Raw genomic sequence first — 19,605 nt, 5'->3', positions numbered from 1 at the left:
TTGGTTGTATCACTTTCTTATCAAGTGTTATTGAAATACGTCAATCAACTCTTTGTTCTTTTATATTCATATGTCAAGATTTCTTATATCTTTTTCGAATTTGAAGTGGTATTTCGATAATTTAAAATTAAATAGAACATATCATTATTTAGGTATCATATTAACTTTTATGTTTAATAATTAAATTCAATTAACCTTGAAAGCGTACATCAACGAAAAATTATTGTTAGACGACTAAGAAAATAACTATCATTTGGTACTAAAACAAATTCTCCCATAAGAATATTTTAATAGATTATATATTTATTAATTTTTTTTAATTTTTAGTAAACATATATTCACTTATCAAAATTTTATCTATAATTTTAATAAAGTAAGATTACAATAATATTCATGTAACAAAAAAAACCGAAAAATCTGAAAACCCAACAAAACCGAACCAATAGTTTGATATAGCTGATTTGGTTTGATTTTGTCACGACCCGAAATTTTTCACCGACGGGACCGTGATGGCGCCTAACATTTCACTTACCAGGCAAGCCAACGTAAGAGAATCATTAAACCAATTCCTTATTTTCATTCATTAAGTAACAATAATTAACTAAAATAAAATATAATAAGTGCGAAATATCATAAAAATTATATTAATTACTACCACCCGGATCTGGAGTCACAATTCACGAGCATTCTAGAATTTACTACAAGTAATAGTTTGAAAGAAATACAACTGTCTGAATAAAAGAAACAGTAGAACAGAAATGATAGACGGGAACTTCAAGGTCTGTGGACGCCGACAGATCTACCTTGAGTCTCCGGACAGCGGATCAATAGCAAAATCTTGATCAACCAGAGTCGGTATCAAAATCTGCACAGAAAGTGCAGAGTGCAGCATCAGTACAATCGACCCCATGTACTGGTAAGTGTCGAGCCTAACCTCGACGAAGTAGTGACGAGGCTAAGGCAAGGCACCTACAATCAACCTGTACAATTTAACAGTGTATACGCAAATAACATGAATGAAGAACTAAACAGGAAATGTCGGGAGGGAAAAACATACTGAGGGAAATACAAGATAAAGAACTACAACAAAATGATCACCGGAGCAATCAATATACCATGAATCAACAGGAATATTGAATACAGTAAGGAAAAATGCACGACATCACCCTTCGTGCTTTTACTCTCAATCTCACCATAAAATTAATAGAAACGGCACGGCATTACCCTTCGTGCTTTTACTCTCATATCATGGCACGACATCACACTTCGTGCATTAACACTCACAATATGGCACGGCATTACCCTTCGTGCATTAACACTCACAATATGGCACGGCATCACCCTTCGTGCATTAATACTCTCCCTTACCATAATGCAATGCATAAATAACAACAGGGAGATAGAATAACAAGTACAAACCGTACTTCAACATTTGGTTCCATAATATCAATCTCAACTTGAAATAAAAACTCAATTATCACCAGAAAATCCGTAAACATAATAAGAACGATAATTTGGATAACACTAGTATATAACGTAGCAATTTGGTATAGGAATGAGACAATGTTAGAAAAACAGAGAAACATGAAAAAACAGGTAAATTGACGGTGCATAGGTACTCGTCACCTCACATATACGCCGCTCACAAGAATTTCACTTAGCAATTAATCTAAGGTTCCTAATTCCCTCAAGTCAGGGTTAGACACAACACTTATTTCGCTCCGAAAGCCACTTAATCCTCAATCACAGCCTTTTCTTTAGAATTTACCTCCAAACCACTCGTATCTATTCAAAAATGACTCAATAATATCAAAAGGTACTCTCGCGAACACGAAGAGTAATCCGGTGAGGCTGAGAATCCTTCTTCGCGAACGCGAAGGCCTGGTCGCAAACACGAAGTGATGGGGGATTTACCCTTCACGAACGTGACCTGCTCATCGCAAACGCGAAGCACTTGGGGACCTGGGGGAGGGTTGGTCATTCTTTCATCGCGAACGCGAGCAACGTCTCACGAACGCGAAGGCCAGGGGAGCGTAACCATCGCGAACGCTAGCAACGTCTCACGAACGCGAAGTCTTGGCATCCAGTACCCTTCGCGAACGTGACAGTGGCCTCGCGAACGCGATGCACACTGTCGCCCAGCGCATAAAACAGAATCAAACACGGGTTTAAGCCATTTCTTCAACATTTTTCAAGAACGAAACGGGTAGAGGCAGTTTTCAAGAGTCATTTTCTTCCCCAAAGTGTTGGTAAGTGATTCTAAACCATTTTCTTTCAATTACCCATTACATTCCTTGAATTATCAACCAAAAATCTAGAGTTTTTATGGTAGAATTAGGGGTTAGGGTATAAAATAGGAATTTCAGGAATTTGGGGATTTAGACCTCAATTTGAGGTCGGATTCCAAAACTAATTACATATTCGGGCTCGGGGGTGAATAGGTAAAAGAATTTTGGTCCGAACCTTGGGTTTTGACCAAGCGGGACCGGGGTCGATTTTTTTACTTTTTGGAGGGAAATTTGGGAAATTTAATTTATGCAATATAATTGATTCCTTTAGCACGAAGAAGGACATGCCAGAACACAGATTCTGCAGAAAAACCAGATTTCCAAAGTCCAAAACATCTCGTGGCCTATCCGAAACTCACCCGAGCCCTCGGGGCTTCAAACCAAACATGCACACAAGTCTAAAAATATCATACGAATTTGCTCGCGCGATCAAATCGCCAAAATAACACCTAGAACTCTAAATTTAGCACCAATTCAAATGAAATTCTCAAGAACACTTTAAAATCCACAACTTCTCAACTGGAGGTCCGAATCACGTCAAACCAACTCCGTTTCTTAGGGGTGGGCGTTCGGTCGGTTCAGTTCGGTTTGAAGAAATTCGGTTCGATTATTTGATTTTCGGTTTTGTAAGAGTATTAATCGAAACCGAACTGAAATAAGTTCGGTTTAGTTCGATTTTCTAATTTCGGTTCGGTTTTCGGTTTGAACATTATCATATTGGGCTTCTTCTACGTATTAATTGGACTGACTAATTTGTTATTTTTTCCAAATTTCGTACTTCTTGTGTTGCTTGAATGTGATAAATCATAAATCTGTTCTTTTATTTATATAAATCTGATTTGTGTTGCTGAGGAGTATTCTTGATTAAAAAATCTGATTTGTAGAGAAAATATACTATAATCTTAGTAACACAAATATAGCGATAAGGACTATTATCTCCCAAAAACCTTTTGGTCTACCAAGAATCAAATAAAAGCATGTACATTTTTTAAAATATACCAATATGTCATTTCTTCTAGAGCGAACAACAGACCACCAATAGGAGCTCGAAAAGCAGCAGCCATCTGGTTTATTTATAAAAACCACATGCCAATGTGATAATTTGCACATAATCAAGAAACAGAATACCCATATCAAATTCAATATGCAATAACATATGTCCAATATTCAGCCATGAGAGAACAAAAAATTCAGAATCTATGCTGCTTTGCTGCCAAAAACCTAGAAATATGCCAATGTGATAATTTGCACATGAACTTCATTCATTATATCCAAAAGTTAGCTTGAGCAGCTAGTAGGAAATCACTATTTAGTACAAGCAATATTACATAACCAAAAGAGTAATCCAGAAGTTAGAAAGTTTTCATGCTACTGAAGTCTCAAAACCAGCAAAATAACTACATTAAGTACTACTGCAGCATCAGCTTGTCTACCAAAAGAGCTTACTAGTAAGTTATTATTGCAACATCACTTGTCTATTTACTACTTGTCTATTTACTTGTTGATCTAAGCATTTATGAAGATGATGCATAATCTGTAAGTTCCATTTAGGCGCCATGATCAAACCTTTGCAAAAAAGACATAATTATAAGTCAAAAACACAATTAATTTATAATAAAGTATATCAATGTTATATCATCAAATATACAGAAGGTTATCAACTTACCACACATGCCATAAGTTGCAACTATATGTCAATAATAGTTGAATCTTTTGCACAATTTGCCAAATCTAAGGAAAATATTGAAGAAAACTTTGTCATGCATCAGTGTTAAGTAAACTATTTGTAATATAATAAATGCAAAACACAAAATAATTACCAAGTTCCAGTCATTCTAGATACTCCAAGTCTTCCTCAACTTTAATAGGAATATGTTTACTTCTAAGCCAATCTTGAAGACAAATAAGAGATTGCACCAGTTTAGGCGTCAACGAACTCCTAAACGAGTCAAGAATGCGACCTCCAGTACTGAATGCACATTATGATGCAACACTTGAAATAGGAATGGCTAACACATCACGAGTCATCTTCGCAAGAATGAAAAATCTAGGCTCATTGATTTTCCACCACTTTAAGATTTTAAACTCATCCGTTTCGGGCTCAATATCTTCAGCAAGATATCTATCTAACTCTGATTTAGCACCTAAGCCTCCTGTCACTTCCTTATGTTTTTCAAATTTCAATTTCGTTCTCATTGTTCCTCTTTTCAAAAAGCTACCATAACCACTCACGGTAGCTGTTGTGTTTCCAGATGAAGCAGATGTAGATCCTTTTGAATTTTTCTTTATATAATAATCAAACAAAGAATCCATATAATTTTTCACTTCTAAAATTAATTTCTTCCCTTCTTTTTCTCCAAACATCCTCACAATTGCAAAAGGAACATAGTCAAGCTTGTTACGGGGATTCAAAATTGATATAATAAAGATCATATTGTTCATTTTTTCAGGTTCACCCCAATACTTGACAAATTTTTCTTTCATTTTTTTTGCCATTTCTTTCAAACTAGCATCTTCATGTTCCATCCACTCTTTCAAAATAAGATCAAGCTCACAAATTTCAACAAAATGTACATTGGAAGTGACATAAATAGAACCAGAGACCCTCAAAGTAAGCAAATAAAAAGCTTCAAGAAATTTTACCATTATTCTCACATTATCCCAGTCAGCACTTGTGAGATCACCTGCACTAGTTCCATCTTCACATACATAGGTACGAAGATGATACAATAATCCAGTATCAAAGAAACTATATTTGTCAAAGGCAAGCTCAAATTATTGTGTTGTGTCTAACATCATGTATGTAGAGTTCCATCGAATAGAAACATCTAAGCATAATGTTCTCTTGGAAGTTAACTTTTGAGATTCACAACATTCTTTAAACTTTCTAATCCTAGCGGGAGATAGTCTAATGTATCTCACAGCTTGTCTAACTCTCTTGATAGAAACACCAATTTCTTTTAACCCATCTTATACAATGAGATTAAGTATGTGAGCCATACATCTAACATGCAGATGTTTACCATTCATTATATTAGTTCCCCAAGTAGTCAATTGTTTAGACACTTCTATTACTGTGACATCATTGGAACTAGCATTATCTACCGTTATAGTAAATACATTTTCCAAACCCCCAATCAAGCAAGCAATTAGTAATAACCGCCGCCATATCATCACCATTATGACTAGAGATAGGACAAAAGTTTATTATCCTTTTATGCAATTTTCAATCGCTGTCAATAAAGTGAGCAGTAAGACACATATAGTTTATTCTTTGTATAGAAGTCCAAGTATCTGTTGTAAGACAAATTTTTGGACGTGCTTCATTGAAGGACTTCTTCAAACTTTGTCTTTGTTCACAATAAAGTTCATAACAATCTCTTGTCAATGTTCTACGAGAAGGAATTTGAAGTTGAGGTATTGTGACTCCTATAAACTTCTCAAATCCTTCCTTTTCAACAAAACTAAATGGCAGTTCATCCAAAATTATCATTTGAGCTAAAGCTCTCCTACCAAGTGCTTGATCAAATTTCCAAGTGGTAAGCACCCCTTCATTTACCCCATTTGAAGCTAGTAGAAAACTTAGTTGTGTTTGACTATTTTCTATTTTACGGCGCATTTTGGGACACTTAGTGAGATGATTGTTCATTGATGTAGTACCATTACCTTTCGTAGCAGCTGCATAAGTTTTTTCACAATACTTATATTTTGCTCTTTTAGCTCCACTAGGATCATCATACATCTCAAAATGGTTCCAAACATCAGATCTAGGTTGCATGACTTTCCTTTTCTTTGGAGCTTCATCAAGACTGAGACATCCAGTTTTAGGTATGCTATCATTTGAACCCCTACCTTCGTAGGCTTCACTTACCCTACTTCCATTTTCTTCCATCTACGAAAACGAATACAAGCAGAACAATAAAACACTGAGCTATAATAATACGAAAAAGGAAGTTAGAGGATGAGATAGAAACAAGCACAAAATTAAATTAGGAAACAAAAACAATAACCGAGCAAGGAGACAGAAAATGAACATCAAATTCAAGAGTCAAGACTTCTTTCAACAATATACATGCGCCTTTAAGTCTTTAACTACTAATTTTTAGCAAAAAAAAAAAGAAAAAATTTACTAAAACGAGAGAAAGAAGAGAAGATCGGCGAGGACAGAGAACAAAAAAGAAGAAATGAGAGAAATATAACAAAAATTAAGCTTACCGGCACAAGCGCACCAGTGTATCAATGGTGATAGAGACTAGAGAGAGAAGTTTGAAGAAAAAGAACCCTAGCGTATTTGAAAAAAGCTTAAGAATGGGAAAAGCAAAATCTAATGACCTTAAAGCTTAAAAGTTTTTAAGTGTGGGCCTAGTATTTATTAAGAGTGGGCCGTCTTTGATGGACCTTAAAATTGGGTCTAGTATTTGATATATTGGGCTTAGCCTATATATAGTTTAAAGAATCCATTTGCTAATAATTCGATTTTTCGGTTAACCGAACAAAATAAATCAATAACCGACGACCGAACCGAAAAACTGAATTTTAAAATTTTAAAATTGAAACCGACCGAAAAGACCGAATAACCGAAATAAAAATATTTTCGGTTCGGTCAGTTTTTTCGGTTCTAACCGATATATGCCCACCCCTACCGTTTCTCACCAAATTTCACAGACATGTCTTAAATATCGTAATGTACCTGTACCAGGCTCCGGGACCAAAATACGGACCCGATACTAACAATGCCAAATGTCAATCAATTCTTAAAAATAAATAATTTTTAAACTTTTAATTTTTATCAAAAATTCATAACTCAAGCTATGGACCTCCAAATTCGATTCCGGGCATATGCCCAGGTCCCATAATTCGATACGGACCCACAGAGACCGTCAAAGTACGGATCCAGGCCCGTTTATCAAAAATATTGACCGAAGCCAACTAAAATTAACTTTTAAGGTAAAATTCTTATTTTCATTAGTTTTCAACATAAAAGCTTTTCGGAAACCTGCCCGGACTGCGCACACGAATCGAGGAGGGTAAAAATGAGATTTCTAAGGCTTAAGAGCGCCGATTCAAGTTCTAAAACATAAGATGACCTTTTGGGTCATCACATTCTCCACCTCTAAAACAACCGTTCGTCCTCGAACGAACATAGAAAAATACCCGGGCTGGTGAAAAGGTGGGGATATCTACTCCGCATATCGGACTCGGACTCCCAAGTAGCTTCCTCAATAGGCTGACCTCTCAACTGCACTCGAACTGAAGGGTAACCCTTTGACCTCAACTGACGAACCTGCCGGTCTAGAATGGCCACCGGTTCCTCCTCGTAAGTCAAATCCCTGTCCAACTGGATAGAGCTGAAATCTAACACGTGGGATGGGTCACCATGATATTTACGGAGCATAGACACATGGAATACCTGATGAACTGAGGATAACCCTGGAGGCAACGCAAGTCGATAAACTACCTCCCCCACTCTCTCAAGGATCTCAAATGGCCCGATATACCTAGGGCTCAACTTGCACTTCTTCCCAAATCTCATAACACCCTTCATGGGCGATACCCGAAGCAATATTCTTTCTCCAACCATGAATGCAATATCACAAACTTTACGGTCAGCATAACTCTTTTGCCTGGACTGAGCTATACGAAGTCGATCCTGTATAATCTTGACCTTGTCCAATGCCTCCTGAACTAAATCTGTACCCAATAACCGAGCCTCCCTCGGCTCGAACCACCTAACTGGCGACCTATACCGTCTACCATATAATGCCTCATAGGGAGCCATCTGAATGCTCGACTGGTAGCTGTTATTGTAGGCAAACTCCGCTAACGGTAAAAACTGATCCCAAGAACCTCCAAAGTCAATAACACAGGCGTATAGCATATCCTCCAAGATCTGAATAGTACGCTCGGACTGCCCGTCTGTCTGAGGATGAAATGTTGTGCTCAACTCAACCCGCGTACCCAACTCACGCTGAACTGCCCTCCAAAAGTGCGAGGTAAACTGCGTACCCCGATCAGAAATGATAAACATGGGCACACCGTGAAGACGGACGATCTCACGAATATAAATCTCTGCCAACCGCTCCGAGGAATAGGTAACTGCCACATGAATGAAATGAGTTGACTTAGTCAGCCTGTCCACAATGACCCAAACTATATCGAACCTTCTCTGAGTCCATGGGAGTCCAACAACAAAGTCCATAGTGATACGCTCCCACTTCCACTCGGGAATATCTAACCTCTGAAGTAAACCACCAGGTCTCTGATACTCACACTTCACCTGCTGGCAATTTAGGCACCGAGCTATATAGGCAACTATGTCCTTCTTCATTCGCCTCCACCAATAATGCTGCCTCAAGTCTTGATACATCTTGGCGGCGCCCGGATGAATAGAATACCGGAAACTGTGGGACTCCTCAAGGATTAACTCACGAAGTCCATCCACATTAGGCAGACAAATACAACCATGCATCCTCAAAACTCTGTCATCTCCAACAGTAACCTTCTTGGCATCACCGTGCCGCACTGCGTCTCTAAGGACAAGTAAATGAGGATCGTCATCTTACCGATCTCTGATGCGCTCAAATAAAGAAGACCGAGCAACTATACAAGCTAGAACACGGTTAGGCTCAGAAACATCTAACCTCACGAACTGGTTGGCCAAGGCCTGAACATACAATGCAAGCAGTCTCTCACCAACTAGAATATATGCAAGGCTACCCATACTGACTAACTTTCTACTTAAAGCATCAGCCACCACATTGGCCTTCCTAGGATGATACAATATAGTGATATCATAGTCTTTCAATAGCTACAGCCACCTCCTCTGCCTCAAATTGAGTTCCTTCTGCTTGAACAAATACTGCAAGCTCCGATGATCAGTGAATACCTCACATGGCACGCCGTAAAGATAGTGCGTCCAAATCTTCAATGCGTGAATAATGGCTGCCAGCTCTAGATCATGAACATGGTAATTCTTCTCGTGAACCTTCAGTTGCCGTGACGCATATACAATAACCTTGCCACCCTGCATCAATACCGCACCCAGACCAATATGAGATGCATCACAATATACTGTATAAGATCCTGAACCTGTGGGTAACACCAATACCGGTGACGTGGTCAAAGCTGTCTTGAGCTTCTGAAAGCTCGCTTCACACTCGTCTGACCACCTGAACGGGGTACCCTTCTGGGTCAATCTGGTCAACGGGGCTGCTATAGATGAAAACCCCTCCATAAATCGACGGTAATAGCTGCCAAACCCAGGAAACTACGGATCTCTGTAGCTGATGTGGGTCTAGGCCAGTTCTGGACGGCCTCAATCTTCTTAGGATCCACCTGAATACCCTCTGCTGACACAACGTGACCCAAGAAAGCAATTGGTCTCAACCAAAACTCGCATTTTGAGAACTTAACATATAACTGGCTGTCTTTCAGAGTCTGAAGAACGACCCGAAGATGCTGCGCATGCTCTTCTCGACTGTGGGAGTAGATCAAGATATCATCAATAAACACAACCATAAAGGAATCCAAGTAGGGTTTGAACACCCGGTTCATCAAATCCATGAAGGCTTCTGGGGCATTTGTCAGCCCAAATGACATCACTAAAAACTCATAATGCCCATACCGAGTTCGAAAAGTTATCTTAAGAACATCGGATGCCCTAATCCTCAACTGATGGTAGCCACATCTCAAATCAATCTTTGAAAATACCTTGGCACCCTGAAGCTGATCAAATAAATCATCAATCCTCGGCAATGGATATTTATTCTTGATGGTGACTTTGTTCAACTGCCGATAATCTATACACATCCTCATCGATCCATCTTTATTCTTCACAAATAACATAGGTGCACCCCAGGGTGAGACACTAGGTCTAATGAAGCCCTTATCAAGCAAATCTTGCAACTGCTCCTTCAATTCTTTCAACTTTGGCGGGGCCGTGCGATATGGCGGAATGAAAATAGGCTGAGTGCCCGGAACCAAATCAATGCAGAAATCAATATCCCTGTCGGGTGGCATCCCCGGCACGTCTGCAGGAAACACCTCTGGAAACTCACGAACAACCGGAAACGAATCTATGGAAGGAACCTCCGCACTAGAATTGCGGACATAAGCCAAATAAGCTAGACACCCTTTCTCGACCATATGCCGAGCCTTTACGTAAGAGATAACCCTGCTGGTAGAATGGCCAAGATTCCCTCTCCACTCTAATCGAGGCAACCCCTGCAAGGCTAAGGTCACCGTCTTGGCGTGACAATCTAATATAGCATGATAAGGTGACAGCCAATCCATACCCAGTATGACATCAAAATCAACCATGTCGAGAAGTAGAAGATCTACACGAGTCTCAAGACTCCTAATGGTAACCACACACGAACGATAAACATAATCTACAACAATAGCATCTCCCACTGGCGTGGACACATATACAGGAGCACTCAAGGAATCACAGGGCACAACCAAATAGGAAGCAAAATAGGATGACACATAGGAGTAAGTAGATCTCGGATCAAATAGAACTGAAGCATCTCTACTGCAAACTGAAATAGTACTTGTGATAACAATGTCAGATGACTCAGCCTCAGGCCTGGCTGGGAAAGCATAACACCGGGGCTAGGCCCCACCACTCTGAACTACTTCCCTAGGACGGCCTCTAGCTGGCTGATCTTCACCTCTAACGGCCTGACCTCCACCTCTAACTGTCTGGCCCCTACCTCTGGCTGCCTGACCCCTGCCTCCGGCTGGTTGAGCAGGTGGTGCAGCAACTGGTGCCGAAACCATGGCACGAGAACTCTGATGCTGTGAGCTGCCCGTTGCCCGTTGCCCGAGGGCAAAATCTGGCAATATGCCTCGGATCACCACAAGTATAACATAACCTCGACTGCTGTGACTGTTGACCCTGAAACTGACCCTGTCGACCTGAATAACCACCCTGATAACTCTGGAGTGGAGGTGTACAAATAGGAGTTGGTGGTGCACTATAGGCTAGCTGGTCGGAATAATGCATCTGAGGGCCACGACCACTTGAGGCACCGTGGGATGCCCAGAGCGCTGAATGAAATAGCCTGGGAGGATGGCCTCTACCAAAAGTACTCCTGCCTCTAGATGAGGCACCGCTGAACTCACCGAAATGACGAGGCCTCTTGTCAGACCCCTGACCTCCCTGAGTAAGAACCATCTCGACTCGTCTGGCGACATTAGCAGCCGCCTGAAAAGAAATCTCACTCCCAGTCTCCTTAGCCATCAGCAATCTGATAGGCTGAGCAAGTCCATCAATAAACCTCCTCACCCCCTCTCTCTCGGTGAAAAGCGTAAGAATGGCATGACGAGACAAATCCACAAACGGGTCTCATACTGTGTAACCATCATACCGCCCTGTTGGAGATGCTCAAACTGACGGCGACGCTCCTCCCTCAATGTGATAGGCAGAAGCTTCTCTATGAAGAGCTGAGAGAACTGGTCCCAAGTAAGAGCAGGCGACCCTGCTGGTCTGGTCAACAAGTAATCTCTCCACCATTTCTTGGCGGAACCAGTCATTTGAAATGTAGCAAAATCGACCCCATTGGTCTCCACTATACCTATGTTCCGTAGAACCTCGTGAAAGCTGTCAAGATACTCCTAGGGTCCTCTGAAGGGGCACCGTTGAAGTAAACATGAAAGAGCTTGGTAAACCGGTCCAATCTCCATAAAGCCTCAAAAGACATAGCTGGCCCATCTCCGACCTGTGCCGCAATAACCGGCTGAACTAATCCGACTGGCCGAGCTGCTGGAGCCTGATACTGGGGAGCCATCTGCTCCGGAGCGGGAGTGGTAGGATTCTGGGCTCCTCCTCCAGCCTGAGAGACTGCTGGTGCCATGGGAAATGCGTCAGTCTGGGCCACACTCTCCATAAGGCCTATCAAACGGACCAAAGCGTCCTGAAGTACTGGGGTAGCAATGAACCCCTCCAGAACCTGAGCTGGTCCGATAGGAACAGTCTGGGCTGGAACATCCTCGCCAATCTCTATTTGAGGCTCCACTGCTGGGACTGCTGCTCGGGCCCTAGGCTGAGCCCTGCCATGCCTCAGCCTCTGGCACGACCTCGGCCTCGACCTCTGCCCCGCGTAGGAGCTATCACTGGAGGCTCTGGCTGCTGCTCAGTTGAGGAAGCGGTACGCGTTCTCGCCATCTACGAGAGAATATGAGTAGAAGAGTTCAATCAGTATTGCGAAAGCAAAAATCGCACGACAAGGAAGAATAGAAGTGAAACTTGTTCCTAAACTCCACAGCCTCTGGAAGATAAGCACAGACGTCTCCGAACTGATCCTCCAGACTCTAATAAGCTTGCTCGTGAATCGTGAGAACTAGGCAACCTAGTGCTCTGATACCAACTGTCACGACCCGAAATTTCCCACCGACGGGACCGTGATGACGCCTAACATTTCACTTGCCAGGCGCCAACGTTAGAGAATCATTAAACCAATTCCTTATTTTCATTCATTAAGTAACAATAATTAACTAAAATAAAATATAATAAGTGCGAAATATCATAAAAACTATATTAATTACTACCACCCGGATCTGGAGTCACAATTCACGAGCATTCTAGAATTTACTATAAGTAATAGTCTGAAAGAAATACAAATGTCTAAATAAAAGAAACAGTAGAACAAAAATGATAGACGGGGACTTCAAGGTCTATGAACGCCGACAGATCTACCTTGAGTCTCCGGACAACGGACCAATAGCAAAATCTCGATCAACCAGAGCCGGTATCAAAATCTGTACAGAAAGTGCAGAGTGCAGCATCAGTACAACCGACCCCATGTACTGGTAAGTGTCGAGCCTAACCTCGACGAAGTAGTGACGAGGCTAAGGCAAGGCACCTACAATTAACCTGTACAATTTAACAGTGCATACGCAAATAACAGGAATGAAGAACTAAACAGAAAATGTCGGGAGGGAAAAACATACTGAGGGGAATACAAGATAAAGAACTACAACAGAATGATCACCGGAGCAATCAATATACCATGAATCAACAGGAATAGTGAATATAGTAAGGAAAAATGCACGGCATCACCCTTCATGCTTTTACTCTCAATCTCACCATAAAATTAATAGAAACGGCACGGCATCACCCTTCGTGCTTTTACTCTCATATCATGGCACGGCATCACCCTTCGTGCATTAACACTCACAATATGGCACGACATCACCATTCGTGCATTAACACTAACAATATGGCACTGCATCACTCTTCGTGCATTAACACTCTCCCTTACCATAATGCAATGCATAAATAACAACAGGGAGATAGAATAAAACGTACAAACTGTACTTCAACATTTGGTTCCATAATATCAATCTCAACTTGAAATAAAAACTCAATTATCACCAGAAAATCCGTAAACATAATAAGAACAATAATTTGGATAACACTAGTATAACACGTAACAATTTGGCATAGGAATGAGACAATGTAAGAAAAACAGAGAAACATGAAAAAAAAAAAAAATAGGTAAATTGGCGGCGCATAGGTACTCGTCACCTCACATATACGCCGCTCACAAGAATTTCACTTAGCAATTAATCTAAGGTTCCTAATTCCCTCACGTCAGGGTTAGACACAACACTTACTTCGCTCTGAAGGCCACTTAATCCTCAATCACAGCCTTTCCTTTGGAATTCACCTCCAAACCACTCGTGTCTATTCAAAAATGACTCAATAATATCAAATATTGCTAAAGAAATCAATTATATTGCATAAATTAAATTTCCCAAATTTTCCTCCAAAAAATAGAAATATCGACCCCGGGCCCGCTTGGTCAAAACCCGAGGTTCGGACTAAAATTCTTTTACCCATTCACCCCCGAGCCCGAATATATAATTAGTTTTGGAATCCGACCTCAAATTGAGGTCTAAATCCCCAAATTTCCGAAATTCCTATTTTCTACCCTAACCCTTAATTCTACCATAAAAACTCTAGATTTTTGGTTGATAATTCAAGGAATGTAATGGGTAATTGAAAGAAAATAGTTTAGAATCACTTACCAACACTTTGGGGAAGAAAATGACTCTTGAAAATTGCCTCTACCCGTTTGGTTCTTGAAAAATGTTGAAGAAATGGCTTAAACCCGTGTTTGATTCTGTTTTATGCACTGGGTGACAGTGTGCATCGCGTTCGCGAGGCCACTGTCGCGTTCGCGAAGGGTACTGGCTGCCAAGCCTTCGCGTTCGCGAGATGTTGCTAGCATTTGCGATGGTTACGCTCCCCTGGCCTTCGCGTTCGCGAGACGTTGCTCGCGTTCGCGATGAAAGAACGACCAACCCTCCCCAGGTCCCCAAGTGCTTCGCGTTCGCGATGAGCAGGTCGCGTTCGCGAAGGGTAAATCCCCCATCACTTCGCGTTCACGACCAAGCCTTCGCGTTCGCGAAGAAGGATTCTCAGCCTCACCGGATTACTCTTCGCGAACGCGAAGAAGGACATGCCAGAACACAGATTCTGCAGAAAAACCAGATTTTCAAAGTCCAAAACATCCCGTGGCCTATCCGAAACTCACCCGAGCCCTCGGGGCTCCAAACCAAACATGCACACAAGTCTAAAAATATCATACGGATTTGCTCGCGCGATCAAATCGCCAAAATAACACCTAGAACTCTAAATTTAGCACCAATTCAAATGAAATTCTCAAGAACACTTTAAAATCCATAACTTTTCAACTGGACGTCCGAATCACGTCAAATCAACTCCGTTTCTCACCAAATTTCTCAGACATGTCTTAAATATCGTAATGAACCTGTACCGAGATCCGGGACCAAAATACGGACCCGATACTAACAATGCCAAATATCAATCAATTCTTAAAAATAAATAATTTTCAAACTTTTAATTTTCATCAAAAATTCATAACTCAAGCTAGGGCCCTCCAAATTCGATTCTGAGCATACGCCCATGTCCCATAATTCGATACGGACCCACCGAGACCGTCAAAGCACAAATCCGAGCCCGTTTACCAAAAATATTGACCGAAATCAACTAAAATTAACTTTTAAGGCAAAAATTCTTATTTTCATTAGTTTTCAACATAAAAGCTTTTCGAAAACCTGCCCGGACTGCCCACGCAAATCGAGGAGGGTTAAAATGAGATTTTTAAGGCTTAAGAGCGCCGATTCGAGTTCTAAAACATAAGAAGACATTTTGGGTCATCACAAATTTTGATAAAACCCGAACTAACTCGGTGCATGTACACCCCTAATATGCACTATTACATATCTAAATTATAGTTTCATTAGTATCATTTAGACAAAAAATATTATGATTCTTGCATCAGACACACACTAATCATACAATACTGGAAAGTAATGTAACACGAACATTAATTTGGACTGGGAAGTAAAGACTTTGAAACTTCACGGACCCGGATCCAATGTTATGGTATCGTATTTGTCTGAACTCAATATTTCTGGCGCGGAACATAATTAATAAAACTATCAACGGAAGGAGGGGAGGATCCACACCTGCAAATCAGGGGCGGATTCAATGTTACGGTACGGTACTCTCAATGCGGCAATAATCATATAATTGTAAGAAATAGTAGATACGACCCTATAATTTTTAAAATATATATTAAAAATATTAAAGGCTGAACTCATGGGGTTTAAGTCTTATATGTAAATAAGTGAAATTTTGATAATATACTGACAGTAGTTTGAGCAAAATTGCGTGGTCGTAAAAGATATGAAATTACCTCTTAGCTTAACAAATTTTGAGTATCCAATTTCATATAACTTGTATAGCTCTAGTTTATTACTCCATATGTTGGGGAAAACTCCATTCGAATTCATTTATTTTTCACCGACAAACCTATGCATAAAAATTAAAAATAATTTGCGCATGATTCTTAGTGGTCTAAATGTAACTTGTCTTTAAAATGAATTATTTTTCTTGATAACATTAACTGGAAATTGTACATTTGGAACTGGCATTTTATTATATCCTATATCCTACTTTTTAAATGTACGTCATAGGATTAAGATACACTGACTGGTTGGATTTTCTTGATTGGTAGGGGTCTTCTAACTCAAAAAACTACTTCTTCCGTCCAAGTTTACTACTATTGACTTCTCACACCTATAATAAATAATATGATAATTTTTCTATATCACTCCTATTTATTATATATTGAAAATAAAAAATACTTAATAAGAAGGGTAAAATAGGTATAAAATAATAAATTATCCATTGATTTTTTAAACTGGACAAGTAAAAATAGAAATCTATTTTTAATATAGTGAATAAATAAATTTGGACGGAAGGAGTAAGTTGTAATTAAATTGAGTCACAAGTCAGCTGAGAGACACACACTCATATTACTAGCTAATTAAATAAAGATAAGGAGACTAAGGCCTCATTTTTTTTAAAAAAGATTAAGACGTCTTAATCTTAATACACATCTTGATATGTATTAAGATCTGAATATTAAATAATTAAGACCGTTTGATTTTTAACATCTGAATGTATGTAATTTATCTTTATTTGAAAATTAATAAAGATAAAATTCAATTAAAATACTAATCAATCTAATATTCTATGGTAGTTGTTGATGGTGATGGCTAACGGTGGTGCTTGTGAATCCCGACTAGAGGCGGCGATTGGTGGTAATTTTGGTTGATGGTGGTGGCTCAGGGTAGTAGCTAGTGGTAATTGGTAGTGGTGGCTATTATGATTGAGGATGGTGGTGATAGTTAGTAATGGCAGGTGGTGGTGGTAGATGTGATTGAGGAAGGTGGTGGTGGATGGTGGTAGTTTATAATGAATAGGCAGTGCCGGCTGATGGTGATGGGATGGTTAGTTGTGGTGGTTGAGGTGAATGAGTGTTGGTTGTGGTTGAAAATGATAGTTGTGGGAGTGGTGGGTGATGGTAGTCGATAATGGTGGCTATGATTGAAGATGATGGTGGTGGTGGTGGTGGTGGGTGGCATGGTGGTAGTTGATAATGGTTGGCGGTGGCGGCAGTTAATAATGAATGTGGATGATAACAGCTTAATGAAATTAAGTATCTGTTATATATATAGACATATTCAGACTCATTAAGTGGTTGTGGAGTAAATAAAAGCAAACACACTTAATGATTAAGATCTGAATAATTAAGATTCTGATTTTAAAAATAAACGCACTTAATGTCTGAGATCTGATTAATTAAACAGATCTCCGTTGAATGCAAACAAATAAGGCCTAACAATTGTTTAGCCACAACGCCACAAAAAGTAGGAGGGAATAAATGGGGATCGGGGGGAGCTAAGTGTACAAAATGCTAAAGTCAAAAAATGACTGACAAGAGTTTGAAGTAAAATTATTCAGAAGTCAACTGGCAGTGAAATTAAATGATTATAGTTCAGAAGTCAACTGGTACCAAGTATTCAGAGGTTTTACAATGAGAAATTCAAATGCCCACTGCCAGAAAACTCAGTAGTATTAATTAGTTACATTTGGCAGGGCCTAGGCATGTTTTGACTTATTCAAATGGATCATTAAATCCCAAAAGAGAAAAGAACTACGAAATACAAACAAATTTGCTTAAGAAAAGTGTTAGAAAAAGCATGGACACTTTATTTTTTCCGAGAAGTAGGGGTGTGCATAGGTCGGGTTGGTTCGAATTTTTCAATTATCAAACCAAATTAATGGTGTCGGGTTTTTAAATTTATAAACCAAACCAAACCAACAATGTCGGATTTTTCAATCTCGTTTTTCTCGGATTTTCGGGGTTTTTTCGGTAAAGTGTTCAGAGCATAAAATATATAACTTGTGCTCCAAATATTTCTTAAGTCCTAGTAAAATACAACTATATAATGTGTTTTTCAAGAAACTAACACAACAATATGAGATAAGTCATAGCATTATACTAAAATATTCAATAACAAAGATAAAATAATAAAATTACATAAAAATAAATATTGCTAATTAATAAGCCATAATGAAAATTAACATAATCTAAAAATACTATATAGGTCATGCTAAAATTAGTATAGCTAATAGGTATTAATATTAATTACATAACTAAGCACTAAAGAAAAAGATAAACTAAGTTATGCATTTTCAATATAAACCAATGTAAAACTAAAATAATTATCCAACACTGTCGTCATTCCTAGTATTGAATTTAATTTCTTTTGTTAGCATTAATATTGATTTGAACTTTGTTTGAGTTACTACATTTACGGGCTATAAAATTTATTTATCATTCAAGAATGTTAAGTTTAAACTTGAAATAATACGTTAAAAGATAAAACTATGAAAAAGTTTAAGAAATATTTATAAATTACATTACAATAAATACTTATATGTATAAAATATTTTTAAAAATTATATAAATGTACTATCGGGTTGGTTTGATTTCGCTTTGACTTTTTTTAGTTAAAACCAAACCAAATCAATTATGGTCGGGTTTTATTTTCCAATACCAAACCACATCCGATTTTTTTTTCCGGTTTGACTCAGATTATCGGTTTGATGCGATTTATCGATTTTCTTTGTACACCCCTACATAGAAGTCTCTTGTGGTTTCTGGCCCGACTCCAATTGACGTGCACGTTTGGAACTCGAACGTGCTCCATTATCCTTCTTTCTACTTTAAAAATACTCTGCTTACTGTTGTTAGGATCGATATAATTAGATATCATAGGGAAGCTAATAAAATATACATTTATATATGATCCATTATATAAAAGAGAGTTCAAAATATCGAAAAAACAACCTCATAAAAATACAAACACAAACACAACAGATAACACTTGTCTTAAAGCTTTTTCCTCCAATAAAATAAAAAGACTAACTAAATATGAGAAACTTAAAATTTCCATTTAGGAACAAGAAAACCCCAATTATAGTAAAGATATTGTCCTTCCTTCAAAACATAGAAAATAAAAAAATCAGGCAAATACCTAATAGGTTTTGTTTGCAATAGGTGCGCCCCCATCGTGCATTGTATCTTTACTCTTAAATCCAAACACTGAGATGGAAATCGTTCTACACCTAAATCTACTCCAAATGATCTCATATTTAAAACATAACCTCCAAATATCATAAAGAACAAATCCTAAATCATCAATTTGTCAAAATAACAATAAATCTAACAAATCGTTACAATTAATAATAATAAGAAGAAAAAACCTTAAACAATAGCAAGGGAATGAGCGTCACAACAGCTCAGAATAAATCATCTTAAAACATGCTCACAAACATAATGAAAATTCACGGTCACCTTTATTTTCATAGCGACTAAAAAGGAGGAGGTCTAGGAGTAGGAAGAGAAAAAAGCCCGAAGTTGTTAATTTT

Source organism: Nicotiana tomentosiformis, chromosome 7 (assembly GCF_000390325.3).
Source record: "Nicotiana tomentosiformis chromosome 7, ASM39032v3, whole genome shotgun sequence".
NCBI classification, from domain to species: Eukaryota; Viridiplantae; Streptophyta; class Magnoliopsida; order Solanales; family Solanaceae; genus Nicotiana; species Nicotiana tomentosiformis.
The sequence above is the reverse complement of the archived record's forward strand: the minus strand, read 5'-3'. Positions refer to the sequence as shown.